Here is a 6,000-nt window from a genome sequence, read left to right as displayed (position 1 = left end):
AGATGGGTGTTAGCTCATCTCTAAATATGTGATAGAATTTGCCTGGACATCTGATCCTGGACATTTGTTTGTTGGAAGATTTTAATCAGTTTCAGTTTAGTTATTTATGACTGGTCTGTTCATACTTTCCATTTATTCTTGGTTCAGTCTTGGGAGGTTGTAACTTTCTAAGAATTTGTCTATTTCTTCCAGGTTGTCCATTTTATTGGCACAGAGTTGCTTATAGTAGTCTCTTATGATCCTTTATATTTCTGTGGTGTTGGTTGTAACTGTGACCAGGCTTAGATCACAAAATGTCTTAGGCCAAAAATGACTTCTTTTATATGAAGAGACCCATGCCTGGTTCTTTTTCTCCAGGAATCCCCTACCCTATCTGATTACAAAGCTGCTACATAAGTATTGAAACTTAATAACCATATAGTTATATGGTTTCACTTCTTGCAAATTTTTCTAATGGTACAGGAAATAAAGGCTAAGGAATATATTGTGTGTGTGTATGTGTGTAATTTTTAAAACATCTGAGAGCCCAGGAAAAACATTTAAAGACTGGAAGTGTTTTTAATAGGCTTCTAGTTAGCCTTCTCCCCCGACATTTAGGCTATTTTACTTATGAAGCACCAAGTAGTCAACATACACCACCAATGTGCAATCCACTGGTTTCACATAGCTCCTGTTAAGTCGCTTCCGACTCTGTGTGACCCCATAGACGGCAGCCCACCAGGCTCCCCCTTCCCCAGGATTCTCCAGGAAAGAACACTGGAGTGGGTTGCCATTTCCTTGTTCAATGCATGAAAGTGAAAAGTGAAAGTAAGTCGCTTAGTCGCGTCCGACTCGAAGTCACCCCATGGACTGCAGCCTACCAGGCTCCTCTGTCCATGGGATTTTCCAGGCAAGAGTACTGACTCCAGTGGTTTGCCATTGCCTTCTCCAGTTTCACATAGATATCTTGCTAAATCGCAGCCTTTTTCTGTTCTAACCTTATCCACACCTCTTACTTTCATATACTCTTAATTCTCATTCTTTAGGCTTAGAATTTGGTCTCAGCCTGATTTTATTCTATGCTCTTATCTAAAAATGGCTCGACTGTCATTTTCTCTTTCAGCTTCCTTTGAGGTAATACACTATACACCATAGAACCCACTAATATCATCCATGGAAATAATTCCCTTAGACTATGTGGGTTTCTTGAAGGTCAAGAATAATATTGACTTAGAGAATTGTTTTGGTTTTTGTTGTTACTAATGATCACCAACTCTGCACATTTTCCCATTTCTAAATTGATCAAGTTCAGTAATAACCATTATTTGTCAGTAATGTTAGTACACTGAAAAATCTTCCAAAGTATGGTGCCCATGTGGAAAAACTGCAATCAAAGCACTCCTCAGAAAACCAATTTTCCCCTCCTTGGAAGTGAAGAAATAATAATAACAATAACTGGACCAAGTTATAACTAAGAATCCTTTGATATTTTACTTTTTATGATTTTCTCTTTCACTGCAATTTATTTTTATCAGCAATTTACAAGTTTCCCTTGGACAAAAAAAATTACATGCACCACGGTGGGATTATTTTCCTCTTCCTTTTTGGTTATGAATTCTGTTACCAGAATGTAAGCAAATTTTACACTGAGCCCTGTGATTTAAAGATAAATAATAAGAATCAAGGAATCAATAGTTAGTAAAATAATTTAGAAAAAAAAAACAATAAATTTTTGTATTTGAAGATTAACTTGGTTGTTTTTCTCTCCTTATAAAATTAGTTTTGTTCAAGGCCTACTGTGCAGGGAAGGCCTTAGGGAAATAAAGTGGTACATTTTTCATTGTCTTCAAATCTATTTTCTGCTTGAACAGAGTCAGCATTAAATTTAAAGCAAGAAAATCACTTGCTGATGGAAGTCTCAGTATAAGAAGCATGGTAGAAAGGCCCACTCTCTTCTGGGTGTTGATTTTTAGGTCACTCAACTGCACACTTTTCTGACCACACACACACCAGGAATTTGATTTAACACAGTTTGATCACCTAGCCTATATCACAACAAGAGGAAATTCTTTTAAAAACACAAATGTTGCTGTTTACAGCTAATCTGGTAGAACAAAGAGGCTCAGCTGTTAGATCTCAGAGACCCGTTTTCAAATCCTTACTCTTAAACATACTAGCTGTGTGACCTTATGCCATATTTAATCTCACTGAATATTAGTTTCCCCATCTGATCAAATTTGTCTGACTCCTATGTTCCATATTATTCCTGTGACATCAGACTTCTCTTAATGTGCCTGTATCCACATAATCATCATTATTATTAAACAATTTCCACTACAATGTTCTCTTCAGGCCCCACTACTGTATGCTGTGTCCTCAGAGTCCATGGCATGTCTATTCTCATCCTTTTTTTATCACATGCAAATACCCATCAAAGTTTTAGCATGACTTTACTTGGCCTATTTAATCCTATTAGACTGTGACGTCCATAAGTCTGTTCTGCACATCTCTGTTTCCTGAAATCAAGAAACCATCAGGGTCATTAGAAATTAGTATGTGCTTAATAATTATTACTTCTTCTTCCTCCATTTAAATATAGGATACTTTCAATAAAGTGGGAAGTTTGCAAAAGGGGTTATCTTCAAATTAGCTCTAGATTTGGAGTTCTCTGTTTGAAAGGAAAGCAAGGGAACTAAATAAAATAGTCCAACAGCATTTCCTGTTACAGAAAGGGCTGTGAGCAAGCTGGTTGCCACTAAACAGTATCCCACATTGATGGCTCAATTTTTTTCCTCCTTTTAAACACGTTCGTTTATCAGAGTAGTACGTGTTGCTGGAGGGAGAGAAAGGTCACAGCAGGAGATGACATATGTCACTACCTGTGTCATTACTAGGAGAGTCTACCTCTCCATGTTTACCTCTCAGCAGTCTCCTGCTTATTTTCGTCTTCCCACTGAAGCAAACTCGTTTCAAGTACACAATTCAGGGAGCAGTGCCACAGGAAGAAAGGCAGCAGCATGGGCGGTACTCATCCAGTAGACACCTGGAAAGCTCTCCATGGACAAGAATTCAGTTTTGTACCCTGCTTTTGGATGCAGATCTTCCACCTGGTTGACGCTGTTGAAAAGAAGCCCAGGGAAATGCTATTTGCCCCTTTGTTTAACCCAATATTCTGCTTAGAAAAAATTCTTCATTATACAATGCCTGCATAGAATGTTAAATTTTTAAATAAGATAGGCAAATACAAGTAGGAGGGAGACAAATGTGACTGAGATATATTCATTTATTCAACTGATATTTGAGGAGCGATTATTATGTGCCATGCACATAATTTCTGGGATGCTAGAAGTCTCCTGTGATGGATGAAATTGTCTAGTCAAGAGAGGGAAGAGAGAACAAGTATGCAAATAATTAAAAAGTGATTACAAACTGGAAGAGTTGATATGAAGGAATTATAGAAGGGATTTAATAGATGGTGACATGAAGAAAAGAAAGGGAAAGTTCATAGCAAGTCTTACCGGTGGTCGTGACATTTGAACTTGGAACTGAAAGATGATACTTCTGCTCATAATAAAATGATATAACAGGGACTGGATTTAACTTTGACCTGAAACAATCATAAAACACAATCATAAAACAAATGAAACAGTTGAAATAAAAGTTTTTCAAGACATAGGCATCCGGCAACAAAAGCAGCAGGCCTAAGTGTTGGCAAGCAAACAAGAAAGCCCTGCTCTTGGCTGATCTTACAGTCTTGAGAAAGTTTCCAGACAATGGTGCAGACAGTAAAACCAGACAGCATGCAAGTGTCTCCTTGAATTGAAGAGGTAGGGCTGAGAATGTGGGATTGATGATGGATAAAATCCATAGGTCAGGGGAACTGGTGAGAGAGCTACATACAGAGAAAAGTACATATATCTGCAAGGGTCCCCAGTGTGTATCAACACGTGCATGAGGAGATCACTCAAAACTGGGAAATGACCGCACAGAAAGATAGAAGTTGACAGAGGGTGACATTTATAGAGGTCCAGAGTAGTGCTTGTTCTCAGCAGTTAGTCATGTACAGATGTGATAGCTGGACCATAAATAAGGCTGAGAACTGAAGAATTGATGCTTTCAAACTGTGGTGCTGGAGAAGACTCTTGAGAGTCCCTTGGATAGGCAGGAGATCAAACCAATCAATCCTAAAGGAAATCAGTCCTGAATATTCATTGGAAGGACTGATGCTGAAACTGAAGCTCCAATACTTTGGCCTACTCATACAAAGAGCCAACTCATTGGAAAAGATTCTGATGCTAGGAAAGATTGAGGGCAGGAAGAGAAGGGGGTGACAGAAGATGAGATGGTTGGATGGCATCATCAACTCAATGGACATGAGTCTGAAGAAACTCCAGGAGACAGTGAAGGGCAGGGAAGCCTGACATGCTGAAGTTCATGGGGTTTGACTATATGGACCTTTGTCAGCAAAATGATATCCTGCTTTTTAATAAGCTGTCTAGTTTTGTCATAGCTTTTTTTCCCAAGGAGCAAGTGTCTTTTAATCTCATGGCTGCAGTCACCTTTCACAGTGATTTTGGAGTCCAAGAAAATAAAAACTGTCACTGTTCCCACCTTTTCCCCATATATTTGCCTTAACTAACTAACTAACATTGGTTAGTTCTACACACACACAAACAAAAAAATCATAAAATTAAGACCCAGAAGGACCAAACTGCTTCCAAGTTTCTGAACTATGTCCCATAATTAGGCTTAATAGTATTATATGAGATTAGAGAAAGCTCTAACACTCAAGAAAATAAAATCCACTATAGGCTTCCCTTGTGGCTCAGCTGGTAAAGAATCCACGTGCAATGTGGGATACTTGGGTCTGATCCCTGGATTGGGAAGATCCCCTGGAGAAGGGAAAGGCTACCCACTTCAGTCTTCTGGCCTGGAAAATTCCAGGGAGTGTATAGTCCATGGGGGTTGCAAAGAGTCTGACACAACTGAGCGACTTTCACTTTCACTTTTATGTTTAGTGTACAATAAGATTATCAGGCATGCAAAAAATGTGGAATCTATTAGTAGATGGTACATAAATGGAAAGAGATCCAGAAGTATCATGGGTATTAGATTTAGTAGGCAAGAACATTAAGATGCTCATTATGACTGTACCTTAATATGAAACCAAAGATAGGTGGAAATATTAGAGAGATGAAGAAGATAAATTTTTACAGATGAAATTTTTTTAAAAATTTATTTATTTCAATTGTAGGCTAATTACTTTACAATATTGTAGTGGTTTTTGCCATACATTGACCTGAATCAGCCATGGGTATACATGTGTTTCTCATCCTGAACCCCACTTCCACCTCCCTCCCTATCCCATCCCTCAAGGTCATCTCAGTGCACCAGCCCTGAGCACCCTGTCTCATGCATCGAACCTGGACTGGCGATCTATTTCACCTATGATAATATACATGTTTCAATGCTATTCTCTCAAATCATCCCACCCTCACCGTCTCCCACCAAGTCCAAAAGTCTATTCTTTACATCTGTGTACAGATGAAAATTATGTCTGAGAAGAAATATAGAGTAGATGGAAGTCACAGAATATTGGATATTGCAGAAGAAATGAATAGTAAATTTGATGATAAAGCAGTAACAATTATTTTTTAAAAAGAAAATAGAGAAACAGAATTTTAAAAACTTCCAGTGAGTTGTGAGACAAGTTAAACCAACCTAATATACATGTAGTTATTGTTCTGGAAGTCAGACAGAATACAGAAAAATGTGTTTTAAAAAATAATGGCTGAATAATTTTAAATTTTGATTAAAACTGAAGATGCACAGATCCAAGAGCAGCACAAAAGCAGATCATACTCAGATTTCTCAAAACTGGTTATAGAGAGAAAATCTTAAAAGTACACATTGTGCACACACACGCATACACACAAAGATACAGCCTAGAATTCTTTATCCAGCGAACATATCCATAAAAATAGAAATACTTTTCCGACATACAAAACCTGAAAGAGTGAT

The sequence above is a fragment of the Bos grunniens genome, chromosome 18 (assembly GCF_055505025.1).
Source record: "Bos grunniens cultivar Pamir isolate PY7600 chromosome 18, Bosgru_T2T1.0, whole genome shotgun sequence".
NCBI lineage: Eukaryota > Metazoa > Chordata > Mammalia > Artiodactyla > Bovidae > Bos > Bos grunniens.
This window is presented reverse-complemented; position numbering follows the sequence as displayed.